General features: G+C 40.6%; 1 protein-coding gene across 3 annotated transcripts in view; it reads right to left on the bottom strand.

Annotated features, from left to right (window-relative positions):
• The window catches only part of LOC131303378 (sulfite exporter TauE/SafE family protein 3-like), a 31,669-nt gene that overhangs the window by 3,955 nt on the left and 11,801 nt on the right, over positions 1–15,913 (bottom strand). The window lies entirely within an intron of this gene.

Here is a 15,913-nt window from a genome sequence, read left to right as displayed (position 1 = left end):
AGGTTGAAAGTTAAAAATTTATAGAGGAGAGAAACTTGAGCAACATTGGGTCTGGTACTCAGGGTTGTTCAAGTTGCCTGGTAGTGCTTTTAACTTCTGTGACTCAAGACTGATCAAGTTAACATAAGATCCAAAGTAATTGTTTAAAGTGTAAGCGAGGTTGTAAAATGTGTAATTCTAATTTTCTTTTGTGCTCAGATAACTGATCGTAACTCTACACTCTGCTAGATGATTTTGGGTTCCATCCTTAGAAGTACTAGAATGAAACTTGGTTTGTTCGCTACCTTTCTAGCAGAAGTGTATGTAAGAATTTATCTATCGTTTGCTGAGACAACAGGGTATTTCTTTTCTTATTATTGATGGAACTCTTCTTATTGTTCAGTGGAAAATATTATATAAGAGGTTATCTACCATCTATGTTGCACACATACAAACACGGATACCGAACATGAAAATTCTAAAAAATGGGGACTGGGACATGGAACTTTTTGAAAACTTTTGTTTGGTTACTGCAAACATACATTGTAATCACTAACTATTTAGTTTAGGACTCCTATCGAATACATTATCACCGATGATGTATGCTTATACTTGTTGGAGTTTGTTCCACATCAGTTAAGTATCTCCTCCAAAACTGGTATATGAGCCTGGGCAGCCTCTCCACTTATTGCTACTCATTTCGTCCCAAAATGTTGTGCATGTTTCCTTTTTTGGACATCTCAACAAAATTTCTACATCTTTAAATTTATAATATTTTATATGTTTAATATGGATCTTATTTGATAGATCTCAATTAAAATTTTTTAACAAAGATTTGAAAATCATCAAAAATATTATAGATTGTGAGATATTGACAATTTTTTGTGAGGTCCCAAAAAAGAAACAGTCACAACAATTTGGGATGGAGGTAGTAATTGGTTGGTAATAATTGATTTTGAGGTGGATGCTTTAACATGATATTAGAGCTAGAGTTTTGGGAAATTTATTTCCCCTTGTTTGTGCCATAAGTGTACTCATCAGGGCTGGCCTAGGCCCAAGGCCCAAGAGGCCTGGGCCTCGGGCATCCAAAAAAATTTAAATTTTAGGGACACTACAATATTATTTGTAAATTAGTAAATAAATTATTTGTTCGTTTTATAACAAAAATGTATTTGTTAGCTCAGTGGTAAATTGATTTTAGTTTATGAGGAGTGTCTGAGTTTGAGTCTTCTGTGTAGCTTTTTCTTTTGAAATATTTTTTCCCCAAAAATAATGCTATTGTAACTGTCAAGTTTCGAATCCAAAGTCAAGTGGTAAAATTCAAGCCAATCACTTTGGCCATTGGTGCCAAAGCAATTAACATGCATTATAAAGTCTAAACTAGTAATATAAAGAAACATTTCTATCATTGTTTAATTCTAAAAATACATAGGGCACCACCCCACAATCTAGCCTTGGGCATCCAAATCTCTTGGGTCAGCCCTGGCACTGATGTTTGTTGTGATCCATGTGTTATCGATTGTTTGTTTACCCCTGTGTGAGTCAGGGGTCGCACGTGCAAGGGAGTGTTGGAGTTTGTTTCACATCGGTTAATTATCTCTTCCAAAACTAGTACATGGGTCTAGGCTGCCTCTCCACTCGTTGCCATTTGTTTTTGAGGTGGATGCTTTAACAATAGTTATACACATGTTTTATATTGCAGTTTTGGCAAAATATTTTCGTTGTTTTCAATATTGTACACTGGAAAAGCTTTTAAATGTTATAATGATTGCCCTACAAATCTCTAAACTCTTTGTCCAACATGAAATAGTGCGATGCTAGTTTAATTTTGCATATTGTTAGGAATAGTAGGATCGTTGTGGAATTGAGTAGTTGGTCATGAGATGAGACACAACTATGTCAGTCCAACTTGAAAATAGGAAATGTCCTACAAATCACTAGGCTCCAGTTGGGCTGAAAAAGGGATTCTAGTGCTTAGGCTGACTAGATGGCACCCTTATATTAGTCAGCCTTTCCATTCTTTTTAAAAATTTATATTTCCCCTTAACCGATTACACTTATAATATATTTTTTCTTATGTATCAGAAATAGCCAATTTAGAACTTTGATATTCATGATGAAGTATATGCAGTGTTCTAAAAGTCGACAGGTGCTAGTCGGACGGAAGAGGGGGCGCCTAACGCCTAGGCGCCGGCTAGACCATTTCTAGAATAGAGAGTATTTCCTTATACTTTGTTGAAATAGCACTTAACATCAATGTACTATTTAATCTCATAATATTATTGATCAAAATTTATGAAAATATACCTCGCCGACTTATCACCGCCTGGCCAATTAATCATCAACTAATCACTGAGTAGCTCACTAAAGGAAAAATGCCTAGTTACAACTTAAACTATAAAATCTAGTCGTTGGGTGTCTGCCTAGTGCCGGGAGAATTTTGGGAGGTCCACTTTAGCATATTTCTAACCCCACTAGTCCACTTTTAAAGTTCCTAACCCCTCTAGTCCACTAGCTTAATAAAACAATTCCTATGACTAAAATACCAATCCTATATAACCACTCATAAGAGCATCCACAGTGGACTAATCAAAATTGGACAATCAAAAGTTGCCACATCACTTTTTGATTATCCATTTAAAGGGTTGCTAAGGTTAGCAATGTAGATGTCTACAATGGCATAACCAATATTGAATAATCAAAATTTGCCACATCACATTTTCAACCTGTAAAAATTTAAAAATTGTGACCATATAAAATAATTTTTTTAAAATAGTTTCAAACTAATAAAAATAGGTTATTAGAAATAGAAAATAACTTTTGGAAAACTTTTATTTTGAAAAAACACTTTTCCGATAAAGTTTTAAACAAATAGTTTTTGAAAAAAAAAACAGTTTAAAAAAAAGTTACTAATAAAAAATAGTTTAACTGTTTTTGGAAAAAAAAAACTTCTTTTAAAAATGTTTTTCTTAGAAATATTGTTGAGAGAGAGAGAGAGAGAGAGAGAGAGAGAGAGAGAGAGAAGGTTTTGGTTATTGGCAAAAGCTTGCTAATTTTGATTATCTAATGGCCAAAATTTGATGAGTTGCTTATAAGAGGTTGTTAAGTTTGGTTAAACTGTGACCATTTTTTTTAGTAAATATTGCTAACTTTAGCAGCCTAATGATTTTGGTTATTCCATTGTGGATGCTCTAAAGAGAGAAACCCTATTTTCCTATATTTGGAGCACAGCCCCCCCCCCCCCCGTCTCTCTCTCTCTCTCTCTCTCTCTCTCTCTCTCTCTCTCTCTCTCTCTCCCCCTCCGATTATTTGTCGCTGCTACCGGTGCACACTTACTCCCCCCTCACCTGCTCGCTGTCGGTGCGTCCATCCTCCTCGTTGGCGTTGCCCCTCAAAACTGAGATCCAGTCCTCCATCGCCGCCACAACTGCCTCCCCAAGTAGTCATCTTCCTGTCGCAGTCCCTCCATCGTTGTGTACATCAGACCCCGTTACCGTCGCTTATAATCTAGAGTTTGGTATATTTCAGGGCTTATTTTTTTTGTTTATGAGGCTAGTGTTCACGCCACAGTTGGGTCTCCTTTTTTGATTTCTTAATCTAATGACTTTTGGCCTTGTTCTTGTCATTATTGATGAATATGGAGTAAATTAGTAACTACTAACTACCATTGTTACGATTCATTTATTCGATCATTATTTTCAAATTATATTCATAAAATTAGATCTGGACCCTATTTTTGTTTTATTTGTATGTTTTGCCTTTCCTCCACCGTCGTCAACATCGGTCACCGTCACCATCACCTTCCCTCCGCCATCGTCTACATCAGTAGCCATTGTTGACAAATACGGTTAGCATTGTTCATGTTTTATTTAGGGTTTCTGTTCTTTGCGTGACATATAGGGCTATATGTGACCATCTGTGCTTTGTAAATCCAAAAAAAAAAAAAGATAACATATAACGTTTAGGGTTTCATTTGATAGTTACAGTTAGCATTGTTTAAGATTTGATTAGGGTTTTATATATGGTTATATGTCATATACTCCCTCCGTCCCTTATTTAGAATCTAGTATTCCATTTTGGGCTGTCCCTTAATAAGTGTCCATTTTGTAAAGTTAGTGGGTAAAAAGTTGGTGCATTGTCTATTTTGTCTCTAAAAGTATATTCCATTTTGAAAAGTTAGTGAGTAAAAGTGTAATGATGATGGGTAAGTAGGGAAAGTGAAGGAAAAAGTTGATGTGAAAGGTATAATGATGATGTCTTTTTAATAAGTTGAAGTTACAAAGCAGGACACTTAAAAAGAGATGGAGGGAGTAATATTTATATATGGTTATAGTTAACATATAACTTTTGTGAATATATATGGTTATATGTCATTTTGTTCTGAATTTTTTGAATGTGTGTGTTTGACTGACATATATGGTTATATGTAACTCCGAAAAAATAAAATAAAATAACATATAACGTTGTATATGAGATTTTGCCCTGTGAAACTCCAAAAAAAAAAAAAATAGAACTGATAACGTTATATGTGAACTCATGTCCTGTGTAACTCCAACAAATAAGAGAACATATAACAAAGATAGATATGAGACATATATGGTTATCTTAGGATATCTGGAGTGTGTGTTATGCCAACAAAAACACATAAAATACTATATGTGTATATTTAAACTTTGTATCATGCCACCATAACAGACATATATGGTTATATATCAAAATATTAACCATTTATCATGCCATCATTTTAAAAATATATCGTTATATGTCCAAATCTGTTCTCTGCATGTTATCAGAAGCAAGTCAGTGAGGCCGCTTTGCAGACCAATTCAATAGGTGATGACAACAAAGTATGATTTCATGAAGTGCCTAATCCAATTTATTGCAAATTGGAGTATCACCACAATGACACTATGGTGATGGAGTTCAAGATGAACTCCAACCTTAGAAGAGCCCTCCACATCAAATCCTTCTACCAAAGGTACTTGATGAAGTTAAAGAGCGACATCAGGATCGTTGAGCCTGACAAGACAACCAACGCTGTTAGATTTAGAATTTTAATTTGGTTGAAGTCTTTCAGTGTAATTTCTTTATCTTGTTTTCATATTGCTATTCAGAAGACTCTGATTCCATTTGGTTGATCTTTCGATCAAATTTATAACTATGTAAGCCTCATAAATCAATAAAATTGATATTTTATTCATGTTCTGAATAATACCTAAATAATGGTATGTTCTATTGTTTTTGGAGTTTCACTACACAGAAACTCACATATAAGTTATATGTTCTACTTTATTGAATTGCTCTGCACAGCGGCCTTACTGACTTGTTTCTAATAACCATATATGTGTATTTATTTATGTGACCAAGTAAAACATATAAGATTCTTTGTTTATTTTTGCATTGTAAACATATAAGATTAACATATATATCAGATTATGTTATATATTCTTGCATTATAATAAAAAAGATTTTTGAAACTCATACATAATGCATATATGAGTTTAGATATAAACATATAACATTAGTTTACCAAATCATAAGCAATGCTAACAAATATGGTTAGATATACATAACATAACATAACATATTACATACACATGTATGGTTATTAGAATCAAGTCATTAAGGTCGTTGTGCGAACCAATTCAATAAATTAGAACATATAACGTTATATGTGAGTTTCTGTGTAGCTAAACACCAAACAAAAATAGAACATATATCCATTATATGGAAGCTGCTGACCTATGTACCTCCCAACAAAAAAAAAACATATAACAACCAAATCAATGACATAACAACCAACCGAACAACTAATCAAATGTCGATTTCAAATAGTAATATAAAACGGATTAAACACATTAAGTCATGTATATGTTTTAACTTAAGAAGTAAAAATATAACATTAGTATTAGTAGATCGAGAGTAAGAATGAGAATTGTCAAAATTCTAAAAAAAGAAAAGAAAAACCGGCAAGGGCATTTTTGTCTTGTATTAATTCATTTTTGGCTTGACAAGGGCTCAGTTTGGCTAATACAAAAAGAGAAGAAGAATAAAAATACGCTTTTTTGTCTTAGCCAAATAAGGCCCTTGTCTGAGTGGACCTAGTGGGTTACAAATTTGGACAAATTTGGGAGGTGGACTTGATGGGTTACAAATATGCTATAGTGGAGCTTAGACCAATTTTTTATATCTGAATTCAGTTGGTTAACTCATAGAATTGATCAAGTTTCAATCATTAAAGAATCGGTTTATTGACATTCTTGGTCCCCAAAGTATTACTCACGTGCTGTTTTGGTCCCCAAAATACCAATTGTAACAATTTCATCCCCAATATTTCAATCGTTTAAAAGGTCCCTGTGGCTAGCACCGTCACCTCTCTCCTTTAAATTGGTTGAATAAATTACAAATGTCATCTTTAAATTTTTGCATAACAGTAAAGCCCCTACTTAATTTCTACAAGGTTTACATAAAGAAAAATTTGCATCTCTTTGATTTCCATCAACCTTTTTTTTCCCAATTATTGATGCCTTATTCCTCTAAGGTTCTTATTTTTTAAGTACTTATTTTCCGCTTTACAATACAAGTCATTCTCTCACAATACATCACCTTTAATTAAAAAAATAAGTACTTATTTTAGATAGCGGAACGAGGCCTGGTTCATCTTGACGAGAGGAATCCGAAAAATCACTATCGAAACTATTTTTTTTGAATAAATTACAAATATCACCTAGCAAAACACGAACCCCTGGCACAACCACCTCTATTTTTTTTTCCTTTGAACAATATCTACCTACAAGCACTTACTATTTTCCTATTGGGCTAATTTTTCATGAGGCCACTAATTTTTTTTTTTGAAATTAACAAATAATGCGAAACACTTGTGTGGAACCCAGAAGTGGGCCCCACGGTCCGATGGTCAATACTTGAAGACGAGTTCACGCCAAATTCTATTTGGAATAGAAGCGGAGAAATTGAATTGATTATCTATTATACAAATCACAACAGTGTTGGGACCACCAAAAATATGTTCCCAATTGAAAATAGTTCACTTTCTTATTCTCTTCTGCTATCATAGTTGATTTTGAGCATTTAAGCTAGATTTAGTTATTGAGAAGAAAAAGGGCCGAACAATTCGTAAGATCAATTTTTTGTTTTGGACATTCATGATTAGCTAACATTGGTTTTAGCTTAAAAGGTGGGACATCCGTCATTCTCATTTTACTTTTCTGATTGAATCAAGACTATTTTCGGTTATTTTTAGCCTATATATTCTGCTTTGTTTATTGTATTCTTTTGGTACTATTCAATAACAATAGAAAATGTAGGGTTTCGATTTATTGAGATCTTCATCGTGGGTTGGTTTCGGTTCCTTCCTCCGCTGCTTCGCGCGCTCGCCACTAGACCTGCAACAAGTCACTAGGGCTGTGGAAGCCCCGTGACCCTCCAACGATCAGGTTAGATGTAGGGAGAAGTGTATAGGTCTAGGGCTAGGGTAGAATGGCATACCTCTCTAAGTTAGAGTCCCTTTGTATTATAGACCTTGCTTTGCTTGGCCTCCAAGCTAGCACGTGGAGGGTACGCTCAAGTAACCGCCTCAGGTGACGTCATATGTGACGAATGGGGTAAGGCGGTTATGGAGCACATGGCCATGTCAGATCCCAATGATTACTCTCCTAACGTAACTGAATGGGGCCCTTCTGGTGTAATCGAATTCCTTCAGGCAGCCACGAGGCGTCGCCTCGTGCCCGGGTATACTCCGCGCCCCTAGGCAGCGACAGAGCCCCGACCAGAGTCCCCTTACCAAGCAGCATTCCAAGGGTGGCGATGTGGTCTTCAGATCCTCATAGTGAATGTCGAGCAGGCACCCACGTGCTCTCACTCAGTGCAATGCGGCTCAATGAGCTGCCCGAGCCCCAGTTCCAGAGCCACTACTATAGCCCCTCAACTCGCTGGAGTGTCGTCTTTGAGCTCGGGGGAGTTGATTATGCTCGTGCACTGCCACATTGATGGAGTCCTTTGTTCGTAAATAACCGAAGCAACAATCTACTTCGGTCATCGTCAGATGCATAGCCCTAGTAGCCACGTGTCAATCATTGCTAGGCTATCTCGCCACATGCCGCGTCAATTGATTGGTATGAAACGTCCCATCGGGGACATGCATCAACCACCTAGTGGCTCGATAAGTGGCGCGCCTACTCTCGTGTAGGCTTTTCGGTATGGACCGTCAGATGATTGCCACATGTCAAGGATCTAATGGCTCGGTGCGCATTGCTTCGTTTCCCGTGCGCCCCTTTGAATCTTCCCTTATTAAAGGGTAGATAGAGAAAGTGATCGTCTTCTTCTCTCTCTCCGCTCTGTTGCTGCCATCGTTGTTCTTCATTTTCAGATCGAGTTTTAGAGTGCTTTGGCAGTGGATCTTCTCATGAATCTCAGGTGCGCTAATCCCTTTGCATTAATATTCTGTTGTTGATTGTTTTTCTTGCGTTTTACACCATTTCTTGGGGGCGACAAGGCGGAGACGCCGTCTGAAACATGCCTAGCACTATTCACTACATTGTTCATATTTTTCGTGATGCGAATCTCCTTCCCGAGGCGTATCTCCTTCCCAAGGCCATCGAAATAATTACTGGCCCCAGATGTTCTTCCCGAGGAAGGATATCCTATTATTGCCTGTGACCTAGAGGTTCCATGGAGTGATGCCCTATCTGTCCCGAGCGCAATATCTTTTAAACCCCCCCCCCCCCCAAGCATATAGCTAACGGATCTTGCATATCCTTTTTTGCTAGGTTGGGGCGGATAGTCGTTGACATCTCCTCGGATAGTTCAAGTAGCTCGACTTGTCCTCCCGCTGCTGACGAGTTGATACGAGAAGCCCTTCGGATCCGAGCATTCTACCACACTCTGATTGATTACATAAAGCCCTTCGACCCATTGAGCATCCCACGCCCGGTCACGGCGTTCGATCCTCTAGAGATGGAAACTTTGAGTACTTTCGATCATGGGTCGGGGCCATTTGCGAACTCCCCAGAGGAGGTTCAGGGGCGAAGAAGGATGGTGAGGCCATGCCCCTATCAGAATCAATTCTTTAGTGGCGTACCTGGAGCTTATGAAGAATTTAGGAGGGTTTACAGCATTCCACCGGACGTCCAAATTTAGTTATTGCCCGTCACCGACCCCGTCAAATGTTGCACCACCCAGGGGAACTAATCTTTCCCCTTATGGCGATCACCAAGGGAGGGATTAGGTTTCCCCCTTCACCAATTTGTGCGCCGGGTGCTAAACCATACCTCTTCTCAGCTCACGGTTAACTCCTACCGGGTTATAACGAGCATCATAGAGCTGAGGAGGCAGTACAACCTGACGTTTGGCCTAGAGGAGCACTTTGGAGTTTATCAGGTCGGGGTTCACCAAGACTACGACCGTTGGTACCTATCCTGCCGGTTGGGATATGACGAGTTCCAAATCGACCACCTTCCCAATTACGAAGAGTGGGTGAGTATTTATGTCTAGGTAACCGGGAACTTCATGTTTGGTCCTGGTGAGAATCTTGACACGGCTACGACGGTTCAGTTTGGGACCAATACACCTGGTCAGTTGATCTCCCTTTCTTTCCAAGTATTGCATACTACTTTTTCTCCCCTTTGCACATGCAGATTCCTTTTTTTTGGTGATCTCTCACAGGCAAAGGGGTCATGCAAAGCTATCTGGAAAGAGTGAATAGAGGCTTGATTAATGCTGCTTACGCCATCCCACTCGCAAATCAGCTTGCCCTAGATCTACTCAGTTACGTACCGACGTACACGTGCTACCTGAAGAATAAACTGAGACAACAAAGGGTCTCGAGGGTAGGTAGAGGGAGAGGAAGAGGAGAAAGAGGGAGGGGGCTCGAGGCAAGCAACTCTCCTCCCCAGGGTAGTATTCGCGAGGAGGTGCATCGAAAGACTCCCGAGCGAATCGAACTGAGCGGAGAAATGATGACGAGGCCTGTGAGAGTGATGCAAGATCCAAGGCGAAGGCCGAGGGGGCAAGGCGTCAGCTCACGGCTCGGGGCAACAGGCGCTGGAACCTTGATGGCCACTTCCATTTCGCTAGAGGAGCCAACGGCGAAGGTGCCGAGGACCGAGCTGGGAGATACTAGTCGACAAAGAGACAAAGAGATGATTGAAATCCTAGAAGGAGTAGAGGAGGAGCAAGACTGGGGGTCTATCGGGAAGGAGTCCGAGGCCGAGGGCATGGCTCGGGCGAGGGACGTCCCCTAGGTCCCCGAGTTTCGTCATTATAGTGGTCGCTTGATCCATCAGGCTGACATTGCATCTTAGAACATTAGGATGGCGTATGGGGTACTCCGAGGTTGTATACTTCAGAGGGATGCCAAGCTTGTCATTGGGAGCACCAAAGATCTAGTGGGGGAGCTGGCACAATCACTTCTCAATGTATGTTCCCATATCCCCTTCTTTTTCCTTCGGCTAATGCAAAGCTTTTCGTAATGTTTTTACCATTTTTGTTGGCAAGCTGGCACTTGGGCTTTGGCTATCCATTACAGGTATGAGGAGCAAGGCTCGGATATTGAAGAGCTAAAGAAGGCCTTGGTAGGGAGGGAGGAGGATCTAAAGGTGGCTCAAAAAACCTGTGATCTTTACCAGGCAGACTTCGGGAAGGCCGAGCAAGAGAGGCAAGCTGTAGAGAATCGAGCCAGGAATGCCGAGGAGGCTCGAATGCTCTAAGAGCCACTTGTGCCGCGGAGATCGAGGCTATAAGGAACAAGGGATTTGATGAAGCCACGGTGGAGTACAAGCAACAGGTCCAGGAGATTGAGGCTGATTTGCACGTCAACCGTTTCTGGGATGGAATGCGGTATGGTTATGAATTTTTGTTGAGCAAGCTCGATCTTCCCGAGGATTCAGAGCTTCGCGCTGTCCCCGAGCCGCCTCTTGAAGAGCTCTTATTGCTGAGGAAGAGGAAGAAGAGGTTTCAAATCCCGAGGATCAAGCGAACCCTCCGGATCAAGCCGACCTTAATGCTGATGATGCTCCCGACATCTAGACTGACTCATTTTCCCACCTTTTTGAGAAACACAAAGATTTCAATCGTACTTTTGACTGGACAGCTACGTACATTTGGATTTTGTCGTTCCAAAGTTGTGTAATTAATTTGGGTGTGACTGGCGCCGAACGATTGGCCTAAGCCAGATCATTGTCATAGTTGAGCAGGACTGGTGCCGAACACTTGGCCCGAACCATGTCCTCAATAGGTTTTAATTGGTACCTTATGCCTTGTTTTGCATTATTGCACATAAATGCCTTTATTCCCAGTTGTTGTATTGTAACGCCCCTGAATTTTGGTCAATAAAAATTTCGTTAAATATTTGAATTTTATTTTTACTTTTTATATTCATTTTATATTTCCGATATTTCGTGATAATTAGATTTTCGTCCCTAAATTTTTACCATTGACTAAGTAGTTTCCCGAGCACATAGAACTAGATTCTAAACCGATTAGTTAGAAACCAACTACCTAATTCCTTGGATCCTTTACCCATTGGGTAATAACCATTACGGAAGTTAGTGACCCTTGGGTAATAGAGTCTTTTGACCAATAAAGTACCGATGTGACTAGGGAATCTTGTACCTTGTTTCCTAGAAGCCAACCTTGTCACTTCAAACTTTCTCGGCAAACTTACTTTATTCTTTATCCATTGGTCCATAATGTTAGGGTAATTTTTGTCCATTGGTTAATAACCTTTTCATTATTATATTTTGTTTAAAGTACGTATAGGACATGTAGTCTTTTAAGAAATCTTATTTTAAGTATATAAAAGTACTTGTACTTCTTTTATCCTTTGGTCTTTACCCGCTAGGGAAATTATTGCCCATTGGTTAATACCATTAGTCATTCTTTAATTGACTTGTACTTGGAAGACTAAAAGATTTAACTTGTACCTTGAGATTCTTTTGTACTTTAATATTATAGTTTAATAAAAACATGTGCTTATTTGATTTCTTTTATGAGGGAATCTTGTACTTGCAATCTAGAAAGATTCATATAGTACTTAATTGTAGTTGTACTTGGTTATATATACATATATATATATATATGTGTGTGTGTGTGTGTGTGTGTATACTAGCATGAGAGAGAGAGAAAGAGAGAGCTGTGGGAGAGAGAGAGAGAGGGAGGCCGGTTGGGAGAGGAAAGAGAAAGTGAGGTGTGTGCTAGTGTGTAGTACACTCCAAGCTACTTAATAGCCCTAAGCCTATTTGCCTAATGACAACCTATTGATGGACCATTATGACACAATCCTAGCCTTTGTTAGCCTAAGATTTGACTACAAGCTAGACCTAGGTTGTAATTACCTCGATTCACCTAAAAAGCCTAAGATCTTACTTGATTCTATAGCCTTGCACCTAAGATATGATTGGACAAGGCATGACATGACATGCGATGTGATTTGACAACTTAATGGAGCAAATCCATGGAGGATTTGGAGAGAGAGAGGGCCGGCCATGATAGGGGAGGGAGAGCCCAAGATTTTGGCTATAAATAGCACCCCATGTTTCTCATTTAACTCACACCTTCACCTAGCAACTTCTCTCTCTAGAAAATCCTAGTGTTCTAGTTTATTCTTACTTTGTTCTTGAGTGTTCTTGAGTTCTTCAAGAAACTCATCCAAAGCCGCCACTATACCGCCACTCGACCACCCTTCGATCCATAAAGTAGAGTAGTGTTAGTCAAGAAGAAGTTTCGAGAGAAACCATTCTCTTTCGAAGCTCCCAAAGGCATACCGTAGGAAGTTACTCCGTCCGACCACCGACTAACCTTCCGTAGCCAACTACCGCCAAAAAGTAAGGTAGGATCTCCTTATCTTGAAGTAAGTTATCTTTATTTACTTTCCATCTCAAGTATAACGTATGTTGTTTTGATCTCCAAGAAAGAACGGTTTTTCGAAAGTTAAAACTTTACTATTTGCATCGAAGTACTCGTATTTTGATATTTCAAGGAGTATGAGCTTGCATACATGAATCGATTGTGTTACTTGTGGTATGTTATAGAATTGGATGATCTTGTTAGAATGTTTCATGCTTACTTTTGTCCTACCGCAGAGTCTTTACATGTAAACGAGACACAAGAACCGAGGAAGCAGAAACATGGCACCTAGGGTGTGATTAATGAAAGGAAATGTTTTCTGAGGAAGAAAATATTTTGGAAACTACATTATGACCGGTTTTGGTTGCATAATGTGAGTTGTGTGTGTGCGCGTGTATAAAAGAAAGATTTGTGAAAAATCCAATGAGAACTCGGAGCGGCGGAATCATTGTGGGATACTCGGGAACCCGGAGCGGCGGAACCAAGGGTTTTGAATTGTGGCTTGGTTATCCGCGGTACGGAGCCAATGCAATTGTGTGCCAATGGGAACCCGGCGCGGCGGAACCATTGTGAGGATACTCGGGAACTCGGAAAGGCAGAACCGAGGTTGGGTGTGTGGCTTGGTTATCCGCGGTATTGAGCCAATGCAATTGTGTGCCAATGGGAACCCGGTGCGGCGGAACCATTGTGAGGATACTCGGGAACCCGGCGCGGCGGAACCGAGGTTGGGTGTGTTGAACAAATGATTTTAGGAAATAGTGATTTGTATATGAAAATGGAGACACGGTCTACGATGAGTTGCGTAGGAGAAGCTCGGAGAATCTTGGACACCAACGATAGTTATATAGCGATTGCGGATGTGTTATTGATATTGTCTTTTGTAGCTGTGTATACACGTATCATGTGGAAATCGATGTTTTATTATAACCTATTGTTTGTAAGTTAAGATAGGTGGGTAAGGATTTTCCTATTGAGCGTTGTAGCTCACGGTGTTACCTTTTGGTGACCGTGACATATTATATGGGTGGCGACGCCGGTATAATGTGTCAGACCTCATAGATGAACAGGGTAAGATGTACACCTTGGAGGCCTTCGGTGCCGAGGAGCTTGCCAGAATGGAGGAGCAAGCGGAGCAATAGTTAGGAGCCCTATTTCCTCCCTTGTTGGATAAGAGTACTCTCATGAGAGTTATGATGTAATAATGAGCCAGACTCACTTTTGTTTTCGTAATAAAATGTCTTCTTTAACGTACCCAAAATTCGGGGCGTTATATGTATGTTGTTCCGAATTGCTTGTATATGCTTGTGGTTGTTGCTAGAGTATGCCTATGCTCCCTGCTTCAGGTGAGATTGGGAGGCATGGGAGCAAGCACTAACTGAAGCATTAATCGAAGCATAATCAGTAGATCAAATTTTTGAAAAATTGAATTCTCAATGCCCCCTGTGTCAGGCGGGCTTGCCATGTATGCTGGCAAGGTCAGAACCGAATTAGAATAAGAGGTTTTTGAAATAATGATTTTTCGGTGCCCCGGCTTCGGGCGGGCCTTTTGGAACCGAGCGAGCTAAGACGAAGTATTTAGATGAATTTTTTTTAAATTTCTCGGGCCCCTGCTTCGAGTTAGGTTGCCTTGGTTATCCAACGGGGCTGCCTGAAGTACGGTGATTGACGAGTAACGTCACACGCCAGGTCAGGTCTGCTAGAGGATATGTGCTAAGGTCCCGCATAGGGCTTGCATCGACCAGGGGTCCGGGACACAGCGTATCCAAGCAGTGAGTGGCTTTATGATGGATTGTTGTAAGGCACTCAGGAAAAAGATCGAGTATCCATAGGACAATTTGTCGAAAGCCCAAAAGACCATGTTGGTCGGGATGACTTGGTGGGAAATGCGCCGGAAGGGTTTTACCTTTTGAAGGGCCAACTCCCGAAAGTCATGATAAAATGGTTTATGTGAGAGTAAACTGAGTGATGGATAGTAAAAAATAAGGACAAGTGCTAGAAAAAGAAAGAAGAGATAGCTTCTCATTGATACTTGTCCAAATACTGCCATTACAATGAGAATTTTCTCAAAAATAAAGAAACTAAGAAAGCAAGGGAACATAGGGGGTCCCAACGGGCTCTGGACCGAGGCAACTGTTAACCATAAAACTTCTTGAGGTTATTAGCGTTCCAGGACTTCACAATAGGACTGCCGTCCACTTTTTTGAGCTTGTAATTTCCCGAGCCTAAGTGTTTTGAGGACGGGGAATGGACCCTCCCAATTGGGCATAAGCTTCCGTTTCTTGGACTTCTCGATCACTTTTTTCCAGACAAGGTCATCGGGCTTGAACAATCGGAGGTGGACGCTTCGATTGTAGCCTCTAGTAACCTCTTGTTGATATGAAGCAAGCTTAATCCGCGCGTTTTCGCGCTTTTCTTCTGCCAAGTCTAGGTCCGGGGCGATTGTGTCGCTATTAACCGCCTTGTCAAAGTTTTCAATATGGATCGTGGGAAGCTCGACCTGGAGGAGAATGACGGCCTCCTTCCCAAATGCCAAGGAGAAAGGTGTGCATCCGGTAGAGCGTCGAGGGGTAGTTTGGTAGCCCCAGAGTACCCTTGGTAATTCTTTGGCCCACTTGCCCCATTGAGATTCGAGTGAGCGCTTGAATTCGACTGAGATAGCCTTGTTGGTGGCCTCGGCTTGTCCGTTGCCCTGGGGGTACGCCGGAGTGGATGTGTCCCATTTGATGCCATACTTGTCGAGGAGGGCCTGGTATTTTTGCCTGGAGAACTGTTTCCCATTGTCAGTGATGATAGCGAAGGGTACGCTGAAGCGAGAGATGATGTTCCTCCAAACGAAATGAATGACATCGGCTTCCTCGATGGTCACCATGGGCTCGGCCTCGACCCATTTGGAGAAGTAGTTAGTGGCGGTTAGGAGAAATTTGAATCCTCCGGGAGCAACTGAGAGTTTGCCCACGATGTCCATGCGCCACTACGAGAATGGCCATGGACCGGTGAGAGGACTGAGGTCTTGGGCGGGCTGATGGATGGTGGGAGAAAACATCTGACACTGCAAGCACCGTTTAACATACTC

The sequence above is a fragment of the Rhododendron vialii genome, chromosome 10a (genome assembly GCF_030253575.1).
Source record: "Rhododendron vialii isolate Sample 1 chromosome 10a, ASM3025357v1".
Taxonomy (NCBI): domain Eukaryota; kingdom Viridiplantae; phylum Streptophyta; class Magnoliopsida; order Ericales; family Ericaceae; genus Rhododendron; species Rhododendron vialii.
Note: the sequence above shows the minus strand (reverse complement) of the source record. Positions and strands in the feature narration are given on the sequence as shown.